This window comes from Globicephala melas, chromosome 2 (genome assembly GCF_963455315.2).
Source record: "Globicephala melas chromosome 2, mGloMel1.2, whole genome shotgun sequence".
Lineage (NCBI taxonomy): Eukaryota > Metazoa > Chordata > Mammalia > Artiodactyla > Delphinidae > Globicephala > Globicephala melas.
Genome location: NC_083315.2, coordinates 96,789,914 through 96,817,417, shown reverse-complemented (window position 1 = coordinate 96,817,417; position 27,504 = coordinate 96,789,914). Strand labels below are relative to the sequence as shown.

Here is a 27,504-nt window from a genome sequence, read left to right as displayed (position 1 = left end):
TTTCACTTTCTATTTCACTGATAGTGAATCCCTTAAGGATAGGAGCCCAGTGTTTTGCTATGATTTTATCTTGCAACTCCTCCCATGGGTGCCTAGCATGGTATCGTGGTCCTTTATGCATTTAGTGAATTCTTGTGAACTTTCTAGTGCAGGCCAGTGCTTATTTTTATGATCCCTTTGAGAAGAAAAGTTAGAAGCGTGTTTCTTCTTTTGTGGCCAGTATTGTTCTATCTAGCACCATACAAAGAACTTGCTCTTCTTTCTACAATTGTTTCTTAAGCCCCCCACTTTCCGGGTCAGGATGTTTAAGTCCTATTTAAAAATATTAAAGTATTCAGTAGGCAGCTAAGTGCTTAGCCTAGTGTACTACTTAACACTAAATGAAAGTAAAATACATCAGACATGAAGCCATTTGTTATATTTTAGTAGATGAAGCAATGGCTATGTAAACCTTAACCTTGTAATTTTGTGAGTTCCACTTTATCATGTAGCTGTAAGGGTAATCAAAATAAATCACGGGAGATGAATAAATACTTTCTACTGCTTTCTCTGTGCTTTCAGAAGTGATGCTTGATCCATGAAATTTTAGTAAGTGTACTAAATAAAACAATATGATGTGCACTGTGTCAGGTCTGATAAATTATTTGGTATAGGACATCTATACAATATATATTGAGTTGCTACATGAACAGTTTAATGACTATAAATTATGTTCATCTGACTTGCCATTTTTACATTTTGTTAAAACTTGCACTATTTGTATTGTAGATATATATATATATATATATGAATGTATATATATTTTGGTGGGGGGCAGGGATAAGAAGAAGGCATAAGAAAGGCGCAGGTCATCTCTGCGTTGTTCTGACAGTGATCTGGGGCTCCTCAGCTGTGGAGTGTACATAACACAGATGTTGGGGAGTCATCTGTCAGCCATGCCTCTCCTATGGAGTTAAAGTTCTAGAGGGAAAAGAATTTGACACAGTGCTGTCACTGTTACATTTTCACAATAGAAGAGCATGCAAATATTGAACCTCCTGCTTAGCAGTAGTGCCCTGTCTAATGTCTGTGCTGGTTAGAATAAAAAATCATGGGTGCATCTTGGGCTCAGAGATCTGACAAAGGTCATGCTATGTTGGGCATTTGAATTGGAAATTGTCTGGACTTAGATTTTATAAAGCTCCCACTGTTGTGTGTGGGGAGAATTTCAGCAGGGTTTTGTCCCTGGAGAGGCCTCTTAGGCCCTTTTCTGTCCTATGAATGAATTTAGATGTGAGGGTTACTCCTGCCTTAAAACTGTTAAGTTCATTTTGCATACATCCCCAGAGAGAAAAACTGGCAGATGCTTTTGTCTTGGAAGTGTTTAAAAGAAAACTGCAGAGCAGGAACAAGAGAGAAAAGGGGCCCTGTGTGGAGTCCCAGAACATTTTGGAAATGGCCAATATGCAGTTTTCATCAGTATGAAGGCGGGGTGCAATATGGTGCCTGTAGCTCACGAGGGAATATGAATGTTGATTAAGCATACTCCCAGGCTTTGAAATTCTGAAAGCAGTGTCAGAATAATGGATGTTGAGCAAATGTCAAGCATTTGTTAATTTCTCTGTTATTTGGAGTTTATCTACCATGATCAATCAAATAAACTAGTGCTTCTCTCTTGTGGCATGTGTCATTGATATGGTGATTAGGTGGCCAGAGAGACCTTCTGCTTTTTTTCCAGGTAACAGATTATAAATGAGTAGACAGAGCTTTTCAGTTGAAGATTTGTTTATGGCTTGGTGTAGTAGAAATTTGGAGTATTGTGAATAATACGATTGCTGTTGGTAGGAGGATTATTCGTTTTGTGGAGTGAAATTGTCGTTTTATTTTTAGGTTGTTTGTAGAGGGAAATAGAGTTAATGCTGTGGAGTAGGCGAGGCGTATGTAGAAATATAGGTTGAGTAGTGCTGTGATGGCTAGGAATGTTGGTATAACAAGAATGTCGTTTTTTGTTAGTTCTTGAATAATTATTCATTTGGGTATGAAGCCTGTAAGTGGGGGGAGTCCTCCCATGGAGAGTAAGGTGAGTATGGTGAGGGTTGTGATAACGGGCATTATATTTCATGTTTGGGATAGTGATAGTGTAGTGGTGGTTGAGTTTTGGATGAATAACATGAATGTGGTGAAAGTTATTGTGATCTAGATTAGTAAATGTAGTAAAGTCAGGGTTGGGTTATATGGTAGGATAGTTGTTATTCATCCTATGTGGGCGATTGATGAGTAGGCTATAATCTTTCGGAGTTGTGTTTGGTTTAGTCCGCCTCAGCCTCCGATATTAACTGTGCCAAAGATATTAACTGTGGTGCCATTTATACCAAAAGAACTATTACTGGTGTTATGATTTCCATCTAAATATTGTTTCTACTAGTTTCTAAAGCTTTGATGTAAACCTGGGTGAAATTCAACCCTGGAAGAATTCTGACCTAGTAACATTTATAGATAGAGTTTTTGATCTATTTTTATTTTTTGCTTTTTTTTTTCAATTTCAGTTGTTAATTCTAACTCAGTTACTGACTTTTATTCTTGAGGGACAGCCAGTAGATATGCTTCATGTGGTCCAAAGTACTTTCTTTCTATTATTTTTAGGAAGCAATGCTACAGTGTTTTGATGCCCCAAACATAAATGGTCAGAAGGTCCTTTTCAGCATTTACTCAACTGCAAATTATTGTGGAATACTAACATTCCTTGGTGTGAGGAGTAGTTTCCCTTTTAGAATGTGAATGACCTTACCAACTGGGGTTTCATCAGGGGTTGACACTAGGTACCATGTTTAAGAGTCCTACCCCTGAGGACAACATAACTTCGAATGAAAGGGGGTCTTTGTGTGAAACTGTGGTAGCTGGAATCAAGACAGACCTGTAGTTGGAGATTTCGCCTTTTTCTTTTTTTATTCCCCATTTTCTTTTCATAACGTAGCCATGAAGCTCACATGATTCAGGTGGAGACGAGTACAATTCTTACCCACCTGGACCATGTGAAATAGGTGCCTTTATGATTTTTGACATGATCTTTCTGCAAAACTGGATCTCCTGAAGTGATCTGCCCCCTGTTTTTAAACCTCAGTGAACTTTCTCTTTGGGGGATTTACAACTGGGCAGCTATAGGGTATTCACCCCAGGAACTGCCTGTGTGGTTTCTGGAGGGCTCTTTTTTTTTTTTTCAACCTGCCATAATATCTCAAATAGTATGGCAATTTCCAAAGCAGAAAGTCTTCAACTTTTTCTTCAGGTTAAGATGCTTTATCCTAACCATCTCCATCAGGCTTTTGGTTTTGGCTTTCTCTGGGGCTGGAACTCCTAACCGTCTGAATAAAATCCTCACGACCTGCCTGGTACATGACGCCAATGAGCTCTACCAACTGCAGAACTTCCAGCATCATAAAAATAGACAGCACTGCTGACTGGCTTTTCTAGACTTCCCTCTGAAAGCTCATCATGACCATGCCCTGCCCACAGCATCACTGAATATTCACTTATGTCATACACCAAAACACTCAGCCTGTTAGTGATACGCAGCTCTCAAATCTATTTTCTGTTCATGGTGATAAAGCTCTTGTTCCAAGTTTAGATTAGAAAGACATGAAAAATCTTGTTACACTGTTGAAAATTATAGTGTAATAACAAGAGAGAAAGAGTATGAATTTCACATACTGTTAATTCTTTTAAAATTTTTTTTGGCCACCCTGCGTGGCTTGAGGAATCTTAGTTTCCTGACCAGGGATTGAACTCGCACCCTGGGCAGTGAAAGCATGGAGTCCTAGCCACTGCACCACCAGGGAATTCTCCATACTGTTAATTCTTAACAGTGTGTACTCATGAATGCTTCCCAGCACCCCAGTGGAAGGCGCTGGTGGTTTTGGTGGGTGATGTCCCCCAGTACCGGCCAAACTATTAGTCCCTCCATCTTGTATTTTATCCAACTCTTCAGCGTCTACAGATAACTGAACTTTCCTTCCTCATGTACTGCAACTACAAAATAATGACTCATTTAAAAAAAAAAGTACTAGGATAAATATTGTTTCCTACTGGACACACATTCTAATGATAGCCAAGATGCCTTTGGGACTCTTTGTGAACAAGTATTTTTAGAGCACGTAGCACAGTCTTTTAAAGATCTCCAGCGGTGACAAACTCTGGTACTTTGAGAATGAATCTGGTTTTTGGAGATAGGCAAACGTCATTAGGCTTGATAAGTGATGTGGCTAATGCTACCAGGTGACCATAAGTCTGGAGACATCATTATTTTGCCATGTATTGCAATTCAGTAACAGCTATTTATTATACATTTGTCTGTGTTTCCAGACTTGGTGACCACCCTGTATTTTGATAAAGATGTAAGATGTGACTATGAGGTTGACTTTCTTGTATAACTTGTAAAGTGGTTCTAAAGTGATTCCTACAGATAAGTTCTGTTTTGAGTAAAGGCAGCAATATTGGCGGCAAATATACAAACCCTACTCCTTCCCCAGGATGATTACTTTGGAGATAAATAAATTAGTCCTTGCCTTCTCACTGAAAAATTTCATTTTGTTACTTTATCCCCATACTGGGTAAGTATGTAGACTCTCTTTCCTTAACTATTAGCCATTTTTTTATGCCCCCCCTTTTCTCTGTGTTCCTCTAAGTAACTACTCAGTGGCTAAAGACACTTAGCGTTTCCTCCTCATCCTTTCCATTACCCACTTCTCTGGTGGTGGTTAGTAACTGATGAAATTGCTGAAACGCAGACTTCTTAAGAGAGGAGGAAAAGTGAAGCCTTAGATAACGTGTTAACCAGCCAGTCCTTGAATTACCGTAGAGGTCGCTCAATATGGGATTTTTAGTTAATGAAAAAAAAATTGGGGGGGGGGGTATAGTTGCTTTATAATGTTGTGTTAAAATTTTTTTTAAGAAAGGAAGACTATAGTAGAATTATTGTTTAGGCCTCTAGTTGGGATAGACTTTGAAATAGGATGAAATTCTTTATTTTTATTTGCTTTCTTTGGTATGTACTTTCTATTTGGTGAAGAATTGCATTTAGTTCAGAGTAACAATACAAGATCTTTTTCTCCTGTTACATCATTGAAACTCATGCTTTATCTCAGAATAGATTAAAGAGGTCAAATTCTTCATTCTCTTTGGAAGGGAATTACACCCACTGTAGAGTTGGAAGGATCACTATAAAAGGCTAAATAAAGTAGGGAAACAGAGCTCTGAAAAAAAGTTATTGTCAGTTTCTTTTGCACAGTTTTGTGGTGGGAAGAAACATGTTAAACATCATTTTAAAGGCTGCATTTCTGAGACATCAGTAGATCCCTTACTTGGTTCGGTGAGAATTGATTGAACATTTCTCGGTCATGTTTAAATTATAGAGCTAGGATTTTAAGTAGCTAAGTGTAGTTAAGCGTTATTTGATGCTCAGTAATTATGTATCTGGTTTTAAAACTGTTTCAGCAGAATATTATTACAAGTTTCTGTAGCAGACAGTTGTTACAAGCTTGAGAATATTTAGGATTCAAACAACTAGTTAGGATGCGATCGAAACTTGGGCAGTAGGCAGCTTGCCTTGTGCATCAGTGATCGGTTCCACCCTGAAGAGGGTGGTTACACACAGCTATGCGCACTTGACACATGCAAATGCTAAATACAGTAGCAGCATGAGGTCTCTGTCATTAACAGTAATTTATGTAATGAAAGCCACCTGGCTGTTTTTTATAATTAATTGCTTGTAAATAATAAATTTAAATATAATTTATAGTTTTCTAAATTTGATTACTATATAGACCCAACAGCAAACCTAGAAGAATTGGCAATTTCATCATTTAGTTCAATGACTTTTAAAAGGAAGTATATCAGTAGTTAAAAGTGATACACACACACATACACACACACACACACACACACACACACACACACACACACACACACACATATATACCCATGTCTCCTTTTAGGAAATATTTTCACTAGGAAATATATTTATTTGTTGTAAAGTAAATATCAGGTGAAAATATTTTTGGAAGGGAATGGTAAAAATGTAATCTAGTCCTGCTAGCTTTGAGTTGGAATGCTAATTGGTAATAGTCTCACTATTTGGAAATAGTCTCACCTTTTATATTATTTCAGTCAGCCTTTGAAAAGTATTTGTGCCCATAATTGAATACACATAGAAGAAAGTGTACCTACCTAACAATAATGTAGTAAAACTCTTTTTAAAAAAGTTTTTTTCCCCTATTTTGTAAAATTCCAATCATGTTTTGAAAAGAATTTATATATGGGGGGGAAAGTAAGTATATGTGATATGTTATAGTCTATGATGATAATAAGAGACTTTGCTTAAACGACTTATTAAGCACAATATCATTCACTTAAGAAGGCTTAACAGTATTTTTTTGTTTATGTGGCCACATATATCAGCTACCAAAGAATCATTTCTTGTGATATAGTGGAAAATGCTAGTGATTGACATGGCTTAAAGAGAAAGGGGGCTTTAGAGCCCTTTCCTCTGTACTTCTGTTCCATTAAAAAGGAAAGCCCTGTCCTCTGTACTTCTGTTCCATAAAAAAGAAAAAAGAAGGGAGGAAAGACAAACTTAGTTTATGGCTTTAAGACTTGCCTCAACCACTTTTTAATAACAGTTATATCAAATTTTTGCACACTTTATGAATCTGTTTTTTAAGTTAATATCTCTTTTCCTAAATAGATTTGCACTAAAAGCTATATCCTTTAAATATCTATATTGTTATTTTGTACTATAGGGGTAAAATTACTATCATTGGGCTTCCCTGGTGGCGCAGTGGTTGAGAGTCCGCCTGCCGATGCAGGGGACACGGGTTCGTGCCCCGGTCCAGGAGGATCCCATATGCCACGGAGCGGCTGGGCCCGTGAGCCATGGCCGCTGAGCCTGCGCGTCCGGAGCCTGTGCTCTGCAACGGGAGAGGCCACAACAGTGAGAGGCCCGCGTACCGCCAAAAAAAAAAATTACTATCATTGACAATTTATGAAATGTGAGAACAATTTCGTAAAGCATTGGTAAATTACAGGAGAATTTGCAGCTTTGAGCTACAAACTTTATAAAATAGAAGGGTTTTCCTCCATATGTGACCAGCAGCATTTTTCCTTAACCATGATTTAGTTATATATATATATATATATATATATATGTAAAACTCTATTTAGTTGGGCTTTTAAAACATTTTTTTGAAATTCTCTTTGTTCTCTGTAGAAACTCAACTAGATCGTAAAAAACCTAATTCTGTTAAATAGCAAAATTGCATTGTGACTGCTTACAAGATTGAGAGTCAGGTCAGTATGGTGCCTGTGCTAGCTGGGATTGTCTATAAAGAATAAAGATCATGGCTTCGCGGCTTCTGCTTGTGGTCAGGCTGTGACCACCATCCATCACCTCAACAGCAGACATCAGGCTTGTTCCCCGCTTGGTTTCTGAGGTCTGATAATCCCGCAAGAATTTAGAATGTTGTTGACCGTCCCCATTTACATCACTGAAGAAAGAAGCTTTGCAACAGGTGCAGCTGTATACTAATTGTAGGGTGTGCTTAATCTGTCAGAAGGGAGAGTGACTCCAAATTTGGTATCTTAAACAGTGGAGTGACCTTTCAGAGTCCCAGGATGAGAATTGCCAACAATTGCAACAAGCTAATTATACCCACAAGGAGTTGTGAAGTGCTTTTAAGTTTTCCTGTACACCTAGAAGTTCAGTGAACGGCTTGAAGTCATTAACATATGACAGATGCACTCCCTTTTCAAGGGCTCCTATGATAAGTTTTGATTGTAGAAGTGGGAATTTGACTCATAGCTTATCACTGGCTTCGTTAGCTTGCTTGAGGACAAGGACTTTTTTTTCTTTGACATGAGCGTTATCTTACCCATGTTCCAGAATTCCACCCACCTCCTTGTCTCTGATGATAGTAAGTCATAGCAGATAACCTTGATGCTGGATTTTCCAAAGCATATTGTGCATTATGCAGTCTTACATATATTTTATACATATATATATAATATTGATATACTTCACATATCATATATTTTATATAGTATAATTGTATCTTATTTAGGTATGGGTATTTCAGAGGTTTTGATTACATTACTTTAGAAATACTGGCTTTATGTGATTTCTTTTTTTTTTTTTTTTTTTTTTTGCGGTACACAGGCCTCTCACTGTTGTGGCCTCTCCCGTTGCGGAGCACAGGCTCCGGACGCTCAGGCTCAGCGGCCATGGCTCACCGGCCCAGCCGCTCCGCCGCATGTGGCATATTCCCGGACCGGGGCACGAACCCGCGTCCCCTGCATCGGCAGGCGGACTCTCAACCACTGCGCCACCAGGGAAGCCCATGATTTCTTTTCTTTTTAATGGAATAGATATGAATACTATAAAGAAGACAGAAAGTCTGACTTCTGCTTTTTGAGGTTGGTGAGAATAGGGAGAAGAAGTTTGTTTTATGCTGGTCAACTCTGTACGCATGGAGGAAAGCATGTTTGCCAAAGAGTGAGCAGATGATAGAGGTCTCCTTCATGAGGGGATGTGGGCATGGAGCACTCAGGAGCCCCATTGTGTAAACCCTGTGACTTTTTTTTTTTTTTTTTTTTTTGTGGTACGCGGGCCCCTCACTGTAGTGGCCTCTCCCGTTGCGGAGCACAGGCTCAGGACGCGCAGGCTCAGTGGCCATGGCTCACGGGCTCAGCCACTCTGCGGCATGTGGGATCTTCCCGGACCAGGGCACGAACCCGTGTCCCCTGCATCGGCAGGCGGACTCTCAACCACTGCACCACCAGGGAAGCCCAACCCTGTGACTTTAGTATTTAAATGAAATTTCTTTTTAGTATCTGGTTGGAAAAATCATCCAAAATAAGCCATACAGGATTAAGGTTAAAAAGCTTCTGAGTAAAACCAGTCTGGGGTCCTTGAATTCCCTCTCGCAGTATCTCTGTGTCTACCGGCTTATGATGCTTGTTTCAATTCCTTAGTAAACCATATACCTAAGCTTTATTTTAAAATATTTTCTGTTAAATTAAAATCTGTTTACAGAAGTCACTATTCGTTTAACCTCTAAGGATTATTTGCAGATTTTATATTGCCAATAGGCATCATCATATTTAGCTGTGTTCCTGTCAATTATCAGCAAGCTTTTTTTGTACAATTAGGGGGCAGTTAATTTACTCTAAGGAGGTTGCCACCTGTCTAGGGATTAACCCAAACAGGTTGGAAGTCACAGAGTGACTTTTGAGTTTGGGTTTAAAGCAGTAGGAATTGATTTCTTAACTCTCTACTGCCATTTTGGTGGCATTTTCTGGGTTAATCAATGGTAATGGTGACAACAGGTGTTTTCTTGGTCCCTGTACTCACTTGGTTGATAAAGTGCACTGTTACAATTTTACATGTCACAGGAAATCTGTGAACAGTGGGTGTAACAGTGCTTGGTACCAATTGAAAATGAACTGGAAGGATCTTCTGCACATTCCATTGTTTCCACTGTTACCTTAGGTTGTCGGTCGGGTGGGAAGCGGCATCCCTAAATGAGGATGGTTTGAGGACCAAGATTGTATTCATGGAAATGTTATCATCTTCTCTGGTGTCTCAGGGAAATGAAACGTGAAGAACGTCAATCATGTAGTTCACAGAAGAGTTTGAGCACATAATTTTACAGTATTTAAAATAAGCTATGGGAAAAATAAAATTTATTAAAGAGCATATTTTGCTTAAAAGTTTTACAGTACAATATATAAGATCAGATACCTTACTTTACGTGACTTAATGGATATGTCACTGCATTCCATCTGGGGGCTTGATCTCACTAGGAGACATGGGCCCATGATCACAACTACTTCTTTGAGATTGATCTAGATTTCTTTTCCTCTTTCCTTTCCTTTTCTTTTTCCTTTTTTGTTCTTTTCTTCTCTTCTTTTATTTCCTTTCTTCCTGTCTAATTTGAAATTAAATTATTGTATGTTGTATAAATATTAATCATTTAATTGGAATTTTTCTTATTGAGATATAACTCACATACATTAACACTCACCCCTTTAAAGTGTACAATTCAGTGGTTTATAAACCACTGATATTAGTATATTCACAAAGTTTTGTAACCATCACCGTTATCTAATTCTAGAACATTTCATGACCCCAAAAAGAAACTAGATACACATTAGCAGTCACTCCTCATTCCTACTTTCGCTCGCCCTAGACCTTGGCAACAGCTATTTCTCTCTCTGTCTCTATGGATTTACCCATCTGAACATTTTATCTAAATTGTAGCATTTGACCGTCTTCTTTAACTTAGCGTAATGTTTTTGAGTTTCATTCTTGTGGCCTTCTCTTTCATTGCTGAATAATCCATTGTATAACTGTACCACATTTTGTTTATCCATTCATCAGTTTGTGAATATTTGGTTGTTTCTACTCTTTAGCTATTATGAGTAATGCTTCTATGAACATTTGTGTGTAAGTTTTGTGTCAACATATGTTTTTATTTCTCTTGGGTAGATACCTAGGAGTAGAGTTTCTGGGTAATATGATTTGGCATTTTGAGGAACTATCATACTGTTTTCCAAAGTGTTTGCACCATTTTATATTCCCACCAGCAATGTATGAGGTTCCAGTTTCTTAACAGCCTTGCCGACACGTGTGTGTTGTCTGTCTTTTTGATTATAGCCATCCTGCTGGGTATGAAGTGGTATCTTCTTGTGGTTTTGATTTCCATTTCCTCAGTGACTAATGATGTTGAGAATCTTTTCCTGCACTTATTGGCTATTTGTATATCTTCTTTGGAGTAACGTCTGTTCACATTCTTTGCCTACCTAGGTTGTCTTTTTATTATTATTGAGTTGTAAGAGTACTGTATAGTCTATTTTTTTTTAAGATTTATTTATTATTTATTTATTTATTTATATTTTTGGCTGTGTTGGGTCTTAGTTGCAGCAAGTGGGATCTTCGTTGTGGTGCGCAGGCTTCTCTCTGGTTGTGGTGTGTGGGTTTTCTCTTCTCTAGCTGTGGTGCACAGGCTCCAGTGTGCGTGGGCTCTGTAGTTGTGGCGTTCAGGTTCCAGAGGTTGTGGACTCTGTAGTTTGCGGCATGCAGGCTCTAGCTGAGGTGCGTGAGCTTAGTAGTTATGGCACGTGGGCTTAGTTGCCCTGCAGCATGTGGGATCTTAGTTCCCTGACCAGGGATCAAACCTGTGTCCCCTGAATTGGAAGGCGGATTCTTTACCACTGGACCACCAGGGAAGTCCTGAGTCCTGTATATTCTTGACACAAGTCACTTATCAGATATATGTGATTTGCAAGTATTTTCTCCTAGTCTTTTTAGTTTCTTGATGGTATCTTTGAGTTATTCTTTTAAAAGGATCTTATTTCCAGAAGGAGTGTATGCGAAGTCAATGTAATGATATCTGTAACCTTCTTTTAAGGAAAATAATTATTCCTCCTTCATAAAGTTCTTTTTTGTTTGATAAAACATACTGTATTGGTGAAAGGTGTTTTCAGTTAATATGTTAAATTTAAAAAAAAATTTGGCAAGACATCTCTTGAATACAACTTAAAAGGTCAGACACGTTTTAATATTTTCCTCTTTTCTTGGCCTTTTAAAATTATGCACATGAATGTATCTTGGACATATCTAAAATTAAGTGACAATCTGATATGAGCTATGTTAGTAAATGCTAAAGATAAAAAATTGTGCAAGTCAGGAAAAGTATGCCTTAAAAAAAAACTGTATAATTGTGAAGAATCTGGGCCCTATCAATTTGAAATGAAAAAAGTTGAACTAAGGTCCACTGCTTTTTAAAATGCAATCAATCAGGTATGGTTTATGAAACATATTCTTTTAGGTGAGCATTGGAAAGGCTCCATCACCTTTCCCGGACCGCTAGATCAGGCCTGCATATCTAAGACAGGACTGAGGTCTGGCTTCCAAAGCCAGTTTTGCAGCTGTCCTGACACATAGCATGGCCCTGGGCAAGTCACTGAACTCTCTGGGAACTCCAGTTTGTCTGTGTGGATATCAAGAGTTTCTGCTCTTTGCACAGGCTTGCTGTGAAGATAAATGAGGGCTGTGTCAAAGCTCTTAAGAGAGAGGTAGTACCCTGCCAATCCGGAGGCTGGTGTTTTTGTAAAGCTGTGAAAGGAAACTTCTGACAATCTCTGGGAGAGAAATGAAATGAGAACTTCTCCCTCGTCCAGTTCTCTGTGTGACCACACATTAGCTGTCTGACTTTTCCGAGCAGGGCACGCGCCTTAGAGCTACTCTGGCTGAATGTTATCTCAGAGGTCTTAGAGTGGTACATCGCGCAGGTCATTTACTAGCAACATCTAGGCAGCAGTTTACAAACCATAACGTGAAAAATTTTCAGTCAATAAGCAGGTATTTGCATTAAAAACAAAACAGATGACAGCTGCATCAAAGCACAAGGGTAGTTGTGTGTTGAAATGATATTTGACTAAAACAAGGGGGCATGTAAGGAAGCCACTTGGAATTGTCGTACTGGAAGAAGCAGCTAATTGCTTGCTCCTCTTGTCACTTTGCTTCTTTTAAGCGACTTAAGCAAAGTACACTCTTAAATTGTGCCTTTATAAGTCTTTTTATTGGTGTAATGTGAAAATTATAAATCCGTGATTGTCCAGACTTTTTATCCAGTCTCAGCTGTATAGTATATCACCTCTTTTGGACAGTTAGTGGGATGCTGGCTTTTGTGCCATTCACCCTGGGAAATAAATGAATAAACTTTCTTTCACGTCTCCTTTGCCACACTTTCTTTGATTTGGATTGGTGCGTATATAACTGTGTGTGGGGGAGTGGATGTATATTTATTTTTACTTTATGTGTAAGGATAATAAGAATATATGAAGTCTAGTTTTTGGCTGGATTCTGTTTTGCATATAATAAGATACCTGTTCTGCTCAATGGCTACCGTCTCAAGAAAATTAAGTGTCTACAGAATTGGTGACCTGTTTTTAAGAGAACTTGTAAAATCTTTCTAAATGAAAACTTATTCCAGCAGTATCTAATATTGGCAATTTTCATGTGTCTGCTTTTAGAACTTATTGGCCATCCAGGTCAGACATTATTAAAAGTTAAAGGGATCTGGTGGGAAAAGTAATCGTTTTGTGCTACTATGAATTTTAAATGTTTCCACTTTCATGTGTTACAGTATCATCTGTTCTCACGTGCCCCTAAAAATGTATAGAAGTTTCAGACGAAATTCAGGGTCAAGGTTAAAAAGTGATGATGCTTCTGACTCATTCCCTTAGAATTATGTCACCCAAATTATCTGCATACCATTTTGCGCCAGAGTACATTTTATCAAGTCATTTGAAAGAACTTAGTCTTAGAAGATTTTTTTTTTTTGGTCGTTTCACTTCTTTGTATACCTATTGTGTTCAGTGAGTACAGAAATTTACTGTAGTCACTGAACACAATAGGTATACACTATACTGAAATAGTAGGGAGTTCTTCATTTCTGAAAGGGTGTTTTTTGCTTAGCAAAAGCAATACGCTTTAAATGTAAAACTCTTGGTGAGCCAGAGTCTTATGCAACATTCTCTTTGAGAGTCCACTCTTCAGCACATGGAGTGTGTTAACAAACAGATGCTTGATAAATATTTGTTGAATTACTGAATACACGAACTGAACACTTAATAGGAGTGGCTTCTAAATGTGTTCTTACTTAATGTACAAAATTAAGTGCTGGATTTAGTGAAGTGAGGAGAGACTGAGAAGAAGATTTACACAGAAGCATCATGGGTCATTTGAATGGATGGTATACCTCCTCTTTTGAAATGAAATGAAACATCCACGTCTCATAAAATAAGTTGCTTTTTAATTTTCTCAGTATTATAATTACCTCAGAAGAGAAGAGAGGAAAAAAGTTTTGTGTTTTGAGAATCATATACTTCATTCCTAAAGATAGTGACTATTATACTAAGGGGATAGTGTCTTGAACTGAACGCATCAGAGAGGTCTTTGTCTTTTATCAAATGAATAGCACATTTTTAAATTGGTATTATTTCCAACCCTAGATTCTCTTGCTCACCATTGATGTTGGAGAAATGAAATTCATCATAACAACGATTGGAGAGCCCTCTCAAAGGAATACCATATACCAAGAGTTTAAAACGGCTTGGATTTATTAAACAAGAGGGGAATCAAGACACCTTTGAAGTAGGGAGTTAACTTTTAGCCCTGTTGCCTTGTTGATTATTACAGCAGCTTGGTTTATGGTCATCGAGTTCACTTGTAGAGTACGGTACTCGTGGCAGAAACTGCAGTTTCCCCCAGTATCTGTTCTCTCCTTCTTCCACAGTGGTAGAATCCTTGATTTTGACCAGGCATGTGACTTCCCAGAACAGAGGCTCCCTCGCAGCTAGAGTGTGTGGCCATAGCACTGAGTTCTGGCTGTTGCAGAGTAAGGGCAAGTTTCTTGTGGTAGCTTCATGAACCTTCCTTGAAAGACAGCCTTTGTCTCTCTTCTTCAAAGTCCCTTCTCCTACTTGCTGTCTGGAATTAAGAGGCCACTATCTTACCTGCGAGGGTGAGGCCTACACCCTAGAGATGCTGGGGCGTTGGCTGGAAAGAGCCTGGTTCCCCGGGGCATCCTGGAGCAGAATTGCTGCGCTGGAAGAGACAAATTTCTGCCCTGTTTAATCCACTATTGTTCTGGATTTTCTATCCCTTCCAGCTGAACGTCACCCCATCTGATATAGAGGTAGAGATGCTGCGTTTCCTCAGATTGGAATTCTGGGGTATAAGGTCAGAGTATAAGTGGATCAGACCAAGTTTCTCACCATATTCAGAGCTATTTCAAAGTACTTATTACCTTGCTGATCGCTGGTGAGTCATGTAGCTTTTCAGTAAGGTTACCCACCATCTCTACTTTCCTGGTGCTGGATTTGGTCTGAGTCAAGAGTCAAACCTGGCTTTCACAGATTTCCTGCAATGACTACCTGTTGGCATTCTCTACCTGGATGTTGTAAAGATTAGGAGTTTGGTTAGGGTGAGGAAACTGATTATATAATGAACGAGTCACTGCTTTTTGCAAGCATTCTTATTCATAGTCTAGCCATGGGCATCGTTTCCATGAGGTCATCCATCTCACTGTTTTTTTTAATCTCACTATTTACTGATGTCTTTTAAAAAATAATAGTTGTTTGTTATGAACTTTGTGATGTTGTAGTCCTTTTCTCAAAGTGACAACAAAGGCCAAATCATACTGGATGTTTCTTCTGTATTTAGTATGGCCAAAATTTCTAGGCCTTAAAAATCAATTAATACCATGCTACTCTCTTATTCTTTTTGTGAAATTTAAAATCACTTGTTATGAGGCATCATAGTTGTTGGAAACAAAAAGTCTTCCCTTTAGCGGTGCTGTCTCAGTCATGTGTTCACATGTTGTCCTAATGAATATTTATTCTGCGTGTCTGTGATTTGCAGTGTTTTTGCGTTTTCTCTTAAAATGGGTGTGTGTGTTGGGTATGGGTTGTATGCATGTTTAGGAATGGGGGAGGAGAGTTACTCTTCACTTAAGTAATCATTTTAAAGGCTCATATGTACCAGGCCCTATGGTAAATGTTGGTGATATAAATTTAAAAATATATAAAGATAAAAGGAACCCCTGCCTTAAAGAATTCAGAGTGTAATGAAAAAAGCAAATGAAGAAAGGAAGAATACTTTAAATTAAAATTCAACATGAGACTTATTTATAGGCTTACTAAATCCAGAAATCTGAAGGGTTTCATGAACTCTTAGACAAAAGCAATTCTATTGAGAGCCCTTGAAACAGCAGTGCTGGTCTCCCAAGAGCCAATGAAAGATCCTTGTAAGGATGTTTTTGAATGCTTAAAACTAAGATTTTTAAAAACAGAGGCTTTCTCAGCTGGTTTATTTGTTTTTTGGTTTGCAGCCACATGTTTTTCCTCTGATTTTCTTCCTGGGACATTGTGTAATCGTCAGAATACTGGTACAGTTCAGTTTTAATGTAGTCATTTTGGAACTTTGCAGGAATCCTGCATATTTTTATTCTAAAAGAAATTCTGAAGGAGAACATTTGCCTTTGTAGTATTTCAACTGAGTCGAACATTGGACCAGTGAGAAAATATAGAGAAACCATCAGAAAAGCATATTGAATGTGTATACAGGAAAATGTAAATCGTATGATACAGACTCTTCATTCGTGTCATTGTCTGGAAGGAAGATGCCATCTCTTAGCCACGAGGATGAGAGCTGCATCTTAGACAAGGTGGACAAGTGAGCTGGGAGTAGCTGGGTCTCAAGGACTTGGAGTTGCAAGATGGAGTTTAGAGAAGCTTTGTCCTTTAGGAACTAGATGCTTCTATGTATGTTTTGGTAACTTTTTCTAAGTCTGCATTTTCTAATCTGCATACAGTAGTATTAGTCTTATCTAACTGATACCCAGTATTGTTTTAAGAATATAATTTACATGAAATTATAAAGTATTATACCTATTTTAATCTAATTTCTGAAAAAATTCATTTAAAAATTAATTTTGCTGTCCTCTTATTCAGAGGGACAAATTCCTTGGTGTTAGCGTTTCAAAATTGTGGGAAGTGTGTTATCTCATATAATTATAATATTGGTTGGCTGACTTAAGTTCAGGGTTTTTTTTCTTTGTTTGTTTTTCCCCAAGAGCTTTTAATAAAATTGCTTTGGTCTGAGAATTCATGATGGACCAAATGAAATCCTTCAATCTTCTGGATTTAGTGAGACCATAAATTAGCTTCATGGCAAATGTGTCTTTCTTTTTCCCTTTTCGCTGGACACAATTCATTGAAATGATGACTACCCCATAAGTGGTTAGAATTTTATGTATGGGAAACTCGAAGAGAAAAACTTTTTAAAGTAAGGTGTCTGTTTCTTTCATCATAATGTTACCTGCATTTGACTCTTTTCAGTGTGTTTATGCTTAAAAATAGGTTTCAGTATATGCTCCCTGATATCTGGAACTTAAAGCTGAAAGAGTTTATATTCAGAATAGATTTTCTAGCACTTTTACTGCCACATGTAGGGCAAAGCTGGGCGTAATTCAGTTTTCTTCAGTCAAGTCGGGTGGGCTTGTGGCAGGGCTGGGGCAAGTAGGCCTGCCTGTGGGCTTCCCTCTTTCCCCGTTAATCGTTGTAGAACATGTTGAGAGGAAAACAGAGGAGGTGGCTTGTGGGTGGGCCAGTATGAAGCAGAGAGAGGCAACCGTGGGGGACCCTGTCCTAAATCACCTCTGTGTTGGTATCAACGAAGGCGGCCTTGCTAGCTCCCTCTGATCTGGGAAAAGGGTGCAAGCCTTGGGAGGTCATTTTGACACTGAGAAGAGAATGAAAGTGTCTTCTATCAAAATCAGGCTTTTCTAAATATTGAGACACATAGTTCTTTAGAGCTGCTGATACACTGGGCACACCCAAATTTCGGGAGAACCTCATACAATCTAATACAGTGTAAGCTGCAGTTCTGTAGAATAGGGGACATCAGCTATTGGGATTTCTGGTCCAGTGGTGTTTCTTGAGAACACACATGAAACCCAGTCACATTTTTAAGATATTGTATACTTGTCAAGGAAAAGATATATTTTTCCCCTCTGAATTTTTATTTCTTATATAAATAACATTAAAACCCGACAAAAAAAAAAAAGGAGTAATCACCTATAACCCCATTAGGTAAGGTATTTATACTACTTTAAAAAAAAAAAGCCTAAGTACTGCTTACTGTCCATTTCCAAGTCTGCATTTAAGTAAAAATAATATTTAATAAATGGTCATCGTGCTCTAAAGAGAAAAAAAAAATCACCTTTAACCCCAAAATCTTACACATTTTTTATGTCTTCTTTTATAGACTTTGAATATATGCTCATTTAAATCTATACTTATAACCATAGTGTAAATATAACTTGAAGTTATGTTTAAAACTGTATTCATATACAGCCAGTAGCTGCACATGAACTTTACTGGGTGATGAATTCAGATCTGCCAAGTTGAACTTTCATGGTGAAAAGATAGAAGCCTTTTGTGTGCAGAGTCTATTCTTCTGACCAGTGTTACAGTAGGAGTGACTAGCTAATTGTTGGAGGCCCCACTGGTGGGGTGCTCTGGGCAGGATCATGGGGGTGGCAGTGCTGGCTGACAGGAGCTCTCCTGCAGTGTGTTTTGGGCATTGTTCTTGGTTATGAGGCCCCTGAGCCTGAATTTCTGGTCCTGAAGGAGATTCCATGAGCTGTCTGCAAGTCTTTACCTCCCTTTTATACTGAAGCTAGATTATTTGCAGCTGAGAATCTTGTGATATGGAAGTATTGTTGCTTCTTCTTTTTTTTTAACATCTTTATTGGAGTATAATTGCTTTTCAATGTTGTGTTGGTTTCTGCTGTATAACAAAGTAAATCAGCTATATGCAGCTGCTGATCTCCCTGTGCCAGGCAGCTGCTTCGCACCAGCTCTCCATTTTACATTTGGTAGTGTATATATGTCAATGTTACTCTCTCACTTCGTCCCAGCTTACCCTTCCCTCTCCCCGTGTCCTCAAGTCCATTCTCTACGTCTGTCTCTTTATTCCTGTACTCCCCTAGGTTCATCAGAACCATTTTCTTTTTTTTTTTAGATTCCATATATATGTGTTAGCATACGGTATTTGTTTTTCTCTTTCTGACTTACTTCACTCTGTATGACAGACTCTAGGTCCGTTCACCTCACTACAAATAACTCAATTTCATTTCTTTTTATGGCTGAGCACTATTCCATTGCAAATATGTACCACATCTTCTTTATCCATTCATCTGTCGATGGACACTTAGGTGGATCCATGTCCTGGCTATTGTAAATAGAGCTGCAGTGAACACTGTGGTACATGTCTCTTTTTGAATTATGGTTTTCTCAGGGTATATGCCCGGTAGTGGGATTGCTGGATCATATGGTAGTTCTATTTTTAGTTTTTTAAGGAACCTCCATACTGTTCTCCATAGTGGCTGTATCAATTTACATTCCCACCAACAGTGCAAGAGGGTTCCCTTTTCTCCACACTCTCTCCAGCATTTATTGTTTGTAGATTTTTTGATGATGGCCATTCTGATCAGTGTCAGGTGATAACCTCATTGTAGTTTTGATTTGCATTTCTCTAATGATTAGTGATGTTGAGCATCTTTTTATGTGTTTGTTGGCCATCTGTATATCTTTTTTGGAAAAATGTCTATTTAGGTCTTCTGCCCATTTTTAGATTGGGTTGTTTGTGTTTTTGATATTGAGCTGCTTGTATATTTTGGAGATTAATCCTTTGTCAGTTGCTTCTTTTGCAAATTTTTTCTCCAATTCTGAGGGTTGTCTTTTCGTCTTGTTTATGGTTTCCTTTGCTGTGCAAAAGCATTTGAGTTTCATTAGGACCCATTTGTTTATTTTTGTTTTTATTTAAATTCCTCTAGGAGGTGGGTCAAAAAGGACCTTGCTGTGATTTATGTCATAGAGTGCTCTGCCTATGTTTTCCTGTAAGAGTTTTATAGTGTCTGGCCTTACATTTAGGTCTTTAATCCATTTTGAGTTTATTTTTGTGTATGGTGTTAGGGAGTGTTCTAATTTCATTCTTTTACACGTAGCTGTCCAGTTTTCCCAGCACCGCTTATTGAAGAGGCTGTCTTTTCTCCATTGTATACTCTTGCCTCCTTTTTCAAAGATAACGTGATCATATGTACGTGGGTTTATCTCTGGGCTTTCTATCCTGTTCCATTGATGTATATTTCTGTTTTTGTGCCAGTACCATACTGTCTTGATTACTGTAGCTTTGAAGTATAGTCTGAAGTTCAGGAACTTGATTCTCCCAGCTCCGTTTCTCTTTCTCAAGATTGCTTTGGCTATTTGGGGTCTTTTGTGTTTCCATACAAATTGTACAATTTTTTGTTCCAGTTCTGTGAAAAATACCATTGGTAGGTTGATAGGGATTGCATTGAATCTGTAAATTGCTTTGGGTAGTATACTCATTTTCACAATGTTGATTCTTCCAATCCAATAACATGGTAGATTTCTCCATCTCTTTGTATCATCTTTAATTTCTTTCATCAGTATCTTATAGTTTTCTGCACACAGGTCTTTTGTCTCCTTAGGTAGGTTTATTCCAAGGTATATTATTCTTTTTCTTACCATGGTAAATGGGAGTGTTTTCTTAATTTCTCTTTCAGATTTTTCATCATTAGTGTATAGGAATGCAAGGGATTTCTATGGATTAATTTTGTATCCTGCTACTCTACCAGATTCATTGATTAGTCCTAGTAGTTTTCTGGTAGCATCTTTAGGATTCTCTACGTATAGTACTGTGTCATCTGCAAACAGTGGCAGTTTTACTTCTTCTTTTCCTATTTGGATTCCTTTTATTTCTTTTTCTTCTCAGACTGCTGTGGCTAAAACTTCCAAAACTATGTTGAATAATAGTGGTGAGAGTGGGCAACCTTGTCTTGTTCCTGATCTTAGTGGAAATGCTTTCAGTTTTTCACCATTGAGAACCATGTTGGCTGTGGGTTTGTCATAAATAACCTTTATTATGTTGAGGTAGTTTCCCTCCCTGCCTACTCTCTGGAGAGTTTTTATCATAAATGGGTGTTGAATTTTGTCAAAAGCTTTTTCTGCATCTATTGAAATGATCATATGGTTTTTATCCTTCAGTTTGTTAGTATGGTTTATCACATTGCTTGAGTTGTGTATATTGAAGAATCCTTGCATTCCTGGGATTAAACTGCACTTGATCATGGTGTATGATACTTTTCATGTGCTGTTGGATTCTGTTTGCTAGTATTTTGTTGAGGATTTTTGCATCTATGTTCATTAGAGTTATTGGCCTCTAGTTTTCTTTTTTTGTGACATCTTTGTCTGGTTTTGGTATCAGGGTGATGGGGGCCTCGTAGAATGAGTTTGGGAGTGTTCCTGCCTCTGCTATATTTTGGAAGAGTTTGAGAAGGATAGGTGATAGCTCTTCTCTAAATGTTTGATAGAATTCACCTGTGAAACCATCAGGTCCTGGGCTTTTGTTTGTTGGATGATTTTTAATCACAGTTTCAATTTCAGTGCTTGTGATTGGTCTGTTTATATTTTCTATTTCTTCCTGGTTCAACCTCAGAAGGTTCCGCTTTTCTAAGAATTTGTCCATTTCTTCCAGGTTGTCCATATTATTGGCATATAGTTGCTTGTAGTAATCTGTCATGATCCTTTCTATTCCTGCAGTGTCAGTTGTTACTTCTCCTTTTTCATTTCTATTTCTGTTGATTTGAATCTTCTCCATTTTTTTCTTGATGAGTCTGGCTAATGGTTTATCAATTTTTTTTATCTTCTGAAAGAACAAGCTTTTACTTTTATGGATCTTTGCTATTGTTTCCTTCATTTCTTTTTCATTTATTTCTGATCTGATCTTTATGATTTCTTTCCTTCTGCTAACTTTGGTTTTTTTTGTTGTTGTTGTTCTTCTCTCTCTAATTGCTTTAAGTGTAAGTTAGGTTGTTTATTTGAGATGTTTCTTGTTTCTTGAGGTAGGATTGTATTTCTATAAACTTCCCTCTTAGAACTGCTTTTGCTGCATCCCATAGGTTTTGGGTCATCATGTCTCCGTTGTCATTTGTCTCTAGGCATTTTTTGATTTCCTCTTTGATTTTTTCAGTGATCTCTTGGTTATTTAGTAGCGTATTGTTTAGCCTCCATGTGTTTGTATTTTTTACCATTTTTTTCCTGTAATTGATATCTAGTCTCATAGCATTTGGTCAGAAAAGATACTTGATACAATTTCAATTTTCTTAAATTTACCAAGGTTTGATTTGTGACCCAACATGTGATTCTGCTGGAGAATGTTCCGTAAGCACTTGAGAAGAAAGTGTATTCTGTTGTTTTTGGATGGAATGTCCTGTAAATATCAATTAAGTCCATCTTGTTAAATGTGTCATTTAAAGCTTGTGTTTCCTTATTTATTTTTATTTTGGATAATCTGTCCATTGGTGAAAGTGGGGTGTTAAAGTCCCCTACTATGTTTGTGTTACTGTTGATTTCCCCTCTTATGGCTGTTGACATTTGCCTTATGTATTGAGGTGCTCCTATGTTGGGTGCATAAATATTTAGAATTGTTATATCTTCTTCTTGGATTGATCCCTTGATCATTATGTAGTGTCCTTCTTTGTCTCTTTTAGTAGTCTTTATTTTAAAGTCTATTTTGTCTGATATGAGAATTGCTACTCCAGCTTTCTTTTGATTTCCATTTGTATGGAATATCTTTTTCCATTCCCTCACGTTCAGTCTGTATGTGTCCCTAGGTCTGAAGTGGGTCTCTTGTAGACAGCATAGGTATGGGTCTTTTTTTGGTATGCCTTCAGCCAGTCTCTGTTTTTTGGTTGGAGCATTTAATCCATTTACATTTAACGTAATTATCGATATGTATGTTCCTATTACCATTTTCTTAGTTGTTTTGGGTTTGTTTTTGTAGATCTTTTCCTTTCTTGTGTTTCCTGCCTAGAGAAGTTCCTTTAGCATTTGTTGTAAAGCTGGTTTGGTGGTGCTGAATTCTCTTAACTTTTGCTTATCTGTAAAGGTTTTAATTTCTCTCTCAAATCTGAATGATATCCTTGCTGGGTAGAGTAATCTCGGCTGTAGGTTTTTCCCTTTCATCACTTTAAATATGTCCTGCCACTCCCTTCTGGCTTGCAGAGTTTCTGCTGAAAGATCAGCTGTTAATCTTATAGAGATTCCCTTGTATGTTATTTGTTGCTTTTCTCTTGCTGCCTTTAATACTTTTTATTTGTATTTAATTGTTGATAGTTTGATTAATATGTGTCTCAGCATTTTTCTCTTTGGGTTTATTCTGTATGGTACTCTCTGTGCTTCCTGGACTTGATTGACTCTTTCCTTTCCCATGTTAGGGAAGTTTTCAACTGTAACCTCTTCAAGTATTTCCTCAGACCCTTTCTTTTTCTCTTCTTCTACTGGGACCCCTATAATTCGAATATTGATGCATTTAATGTTGTCCCAGAGGTCTCTAAGACTGTCTTCAATTCTTTTCATTCTTTTTTCTTTATTCTGCTCCCTGGCAGTTATTTCTACCATTTTGTCTTCCAGCTCACTTATCCTTTCTTCTCCCTCAGTTATTCTGTTATTGATTCCTTCTTATTTTTAATTTCAGTAACTGTGTTGTTCATTACTGTTTGTTTGCTGTTTAATCCTTCTAGTTCCTTGTTAAATGTTTCTTGTATTTTCTCCATTCTGTTTCCAAGATTTTAGACCATCTTTAATATCAATACTCTGAATTCCTTTTCAGGTAGGTTGCCTATTTTGTCTTCATTTATTTGGTCTTGTAGGTTTTTACCTTGCCCCTTCGTCTGTAACATAATTTTTTGTCGTTTCTTTCTTTTTTTTTTTTGATGGGTAGTGCTGTATTCCTGTCTTACTAGTTGTTTGGCCGGAGACATCCAGCACTGGAGTTTGCAGGCAGTTGGATAGAGCTGGGTCTGTGTCTTGATGCTGAGATGAGGACGACCTCCAGGAGGCCTCACTCCAATTGATGTTCCCTGGAGTCTGAGGTTCCCTGTTAGTCTACAGGTTTGGCCTCAGAGCTCCCACCACAGGAGCTCAGGCCTGACCTCCGTCCTGGGAACCAAGATCCCGCAAGTTTTGTGGCACGGTTTAAAAAAAAAAAAAAAGAAAGAAATAAAAAAGGAGCGGTACAATATCAAAGAATATAAAAGAAATAAAATTAGAAAGATAAAAAATATATTAGGAAAAACAAAAGTATAATGGAACAACTGCAACAAGGTAAAATAAAACCACAACAGAAAAAAGAAAAAACAAAGTGTGGGGGGGGGGGGGACAAGCCAGAAGGAGAGATCACTAACAAAGTATAAAGAATAAAATAAAATTAGAAAAATAAAAGATTTATTTAGTAAAATAAAAATATAAAAGAATCAACAACAATGAATCAGCAAGGTAAAACAGAACCCCAATCTAAAAGAGGAAAAAATAAAAACAAACAAAAAAAGAAAAATAGCCTTGGCTATGGGGGTGGAGCTTAGGCAGGGGTGGAACTTAGGCAGGGGCAGGGTTTAGGGTGGGGTGGGACCTAGGTGGTAGGGGGTGGTTGGGGGGGGTGATGTTTGAGCCTGGGGTGGGGCCTCTGCTTAGTACCTACACAGAAGGTGAGAGGCAGCACGTGAGAAGGAGGGCCTCTAGAGTGTGGAGTTCGGGAGTTTGGAGGTGGGGCCCTGAGTGAGGGTGTAGGGGCAGGGCTTGAGCTCTGCGGGGCAGGAGGGAGGCTCCCAGGGCACAGGATTAGGCCCTGGAGCCCAACAGGCTTCCCTGTGCCTAAGTGGACAGGGAAGGCACTGGCCGTGTTACCTTCCGTTCCTTCATGCCCCTCCCCCACGGTCTCTGGCAGGGTGTCCCCCACCCGCCTCCCACTGGGCCACTAGACCCCTAACCATGGGTGGGTCCCGCTGGGTGTAGGATCTCCTCCTCCCCCAGACACCCCTCAGAGGTGCTGGTCCCTGAAGTCCGACCTTTACTTTTGCTCCCCCTTCCCTCCCTCCCACTCCCTCAGGACCTGCGAGGCTGGAGGGAACCTCAGTGGGGAGAGGATCAGGCCTGGGATCTCAGCAGGTTCCTGGGGGTCCAAGTGGGCAGGGGAAACCTGGCCACACTGCCTTTTGACCTCTGCCCTCCCAGTGGTTCCCCAATTTCCCCCTTTAGGCGTGGGATCCGTTACCCTCCCCCAGCCACCCCTCAGGGGCTCCAGTCATTGCCCACCTCCACTTCTCTTCCTTCTTCACTCCCCCTATGTCCCACGTCCTACCTGGCCGCTGCGGGTTTCTCCTGTCCCCTTAGGTGTCTCTGGTCCCCCACCGGTGCCTGGTAGGTGCCCTAGTTGTGAGGAGACGTGAATTCTACATCCTCCTAGTACACCATCTTGACTCTGCCCCCCTGGAGTATTGGTTCTTGAAAGTAATTCTGTCTTATCATTTGGACGCTGTATTAAGAACACAGAGTTTGAAGACAAACTGTCTGTGTTCACATGCTGGCTGTGTTAATTTGGATAAGATACTTCTCCCTTTCCCTCGGTTTCTTAAATACTACTTGTGCTTTTATTATTATAGTGATGATAATTAAATAGAGTGGTGCTTGGACCTAGGTAACTAACCACCAGTGTTGTTATGTTTGTCATCATCATCACCAGGATCAGTGGTGTTCGTTGAGTGCCAACTCTTGATTAGACAGAGTTCAACAGAAATGGGGAAAAGTTACAAATAGGATATTCTGGCGAAAGTTAGTGTGTAACAGCATAATTGTGTTGTGCATAGTCTTAGTGACTGAACTCCATTTATGCTTCTCCTCTGGTTTCTCTTAAAACACATAGAGAAGTAGGGAAGGCATTTATAGCCATTTAAGATTGGTTTTATTGGAGTGAATGACATTAAGTGCTGAGATTAACTGCCAAAAGAATTTGATTGTGAATTAAGAATAAAAGGCTTGTGGTAAGAGTTAAAATTTTGTGTTAAATCAGAGAAGAGCTTAATGTATTTTAAGGCATTCCATTTATTGTTTTAATATTCCCAGCATTTATTATTAAAGTGGGGTGGCTGTAGAATAATTATAGTTCATATCATGATGATGATGTTTTTAAAGAAGGTTGAAAATCTGCAGTTTTTTCAAACTAATGTAGTAGGGAAAATATAGCATCTAAAGCTTCAAATAGTTTGCTGACCTCATAAGAACACAACTGAGGCCATGTAGAAGCACTAAGTATTAACGAAGTTACTTTTATGCCAATTCCTGCATTTCCTTGTTAACTTCTTAAATGAAAAGCATCAGTTTAGTAATTGGGGGTTGGGAATATGGGATAAAAGACAGAGAAAGAATATGAGATTATTACTACCATTATGTTAATAAAACTGAAAATTTATTTGGGAAGAAAGTGGTAAAGATGATAGTTTGATCTTTATAAATGATAACCATTATAAAGTGAATCTGGTCAGTCATTTTTACTAGTTTTATATAAGATCTCTGTGACCTATTAAGAAAAATTAGGAGGGCAGAACATGTATTTTTGAATAGAAAAAGAATAAGGGAATGTTTAAATGGTTTTAAACAATATTCTAAACTTTTTTACTTTGTGAAAAGTTTATAAAAGTGTGTTCGTTAGACATAGGCAAGTAAGATTTTGGTCACAGAATTAAATTAGCCTCTAGATGTTCATTCATTCACTTGTGATGATGCAGAGTTGGCAGAATGACTTGGTATTCTAGCAGGATTTCATAAACTGAGAAATTCCCTCAGAAAAGAGGTCCATTCAAGGCATTTTCTGTATAAACAAACCCATAAAACATTTGAAATCCAGAGGGAAAAAAATTGGACAACATGAAGTAAAACTCAGTATAAGTAATAAGCTCAGTATAAGTAATAAGCTGATGCAGATAATTTTTTTTTCTTTTTTTGGGTGTGGAAATATTTAGAATCTACTTCCCAAGAAAGAGACTCAGTTAGGAAAGAACTTGAAAGAGCCTGACCCAGCCCTAAAACTTGAAGAATTAACTAGCTAGCTGGGAATATTGGAGAAGTGAGTGATTAATCATTAACTCTCAAAGCGTGGCCCATTGTGAAAGGACCCCAGATGTCTAATTCCTTTTGGGCTGTCATAACAAAATACCATAGGCTGGATGGCTTGGACAGCAGACATTTATTTTCTCACAGTTCTGGAGAATGGAAGTTCAAGATCAGGGTGCCAGCATGGTCAGGTCCTGGTGAGGACTCTCTTCCTGGCTTGCAGATGGCCACCTTCTCACTGTGTCCTCACTTGGCCTTTCCTTGGTGCATGCTTTCAAAGTGATGTCTCTCTTCCTCTTCTTATAAGGCCACTACAGTAATCCCCTCATAAGGGCCCTATGCTCATGACCTAATCTAACCCGAATTAGCTCCCAAAGGCCCCTTTTTCAAATACATTGTCATTTGTTACAGCAGTCATAGGAAACTGAAGTGTTTTACTATGGTAGGATGTTTAGTAAATTTTTATTTTTAAGTAAAGACTTCAGAAAGTAAAATTAATTCATTTGGTTTTGATAAGCAACTGTTTAAGAAAACTATCTGAAGGTAGATCAGAATCTTTAGTCTTTTCAGCACTGAATATTACTGAGGAAAATGAACAATGTTATTTGGTGCTATTTTAGGTCTAAGGCTTGTATTTTCAACCCTTCTGACAAATACCTTTCTAAAACTAAACTCATTTTAAGAGTAAGGATTACCTCTTATCTTCCTTCAATTTGAAGTTGCTGCACAGAGGTGGAGGACCCTTATAGGTCCTCATGACATACTTTGTCTCTTTTCCTGGGATTACCTAGTTCAAGCCAGAGACCATCTCATAAAAAAACTCTTTCAATACTTGAAGAATTGTGAGGTTGAATGTTTATATTTATTTATATTTATATATTTATATAAATATCTTTAAAAGTTGACTTTTCAGGTAAAGATCTGGTGGTTCTTTCA

At 38.3% G+C, this 27,504-nt stretch overlaps 1 protein-coding gene across 13 annotated transcripts in view; it reads left to right on the top strand.

The window, feature by feature from the left end:
- Positions 1-27,504, top strand: part of CDIN1 (CDAN1 interacting nuclease 1) — a 245,976-nt gene that overhangs the window by 18,544 nt on the left and 199,928 nt on the right. The gene's annotated exons all lie outside the window — the stretch shown is intronic.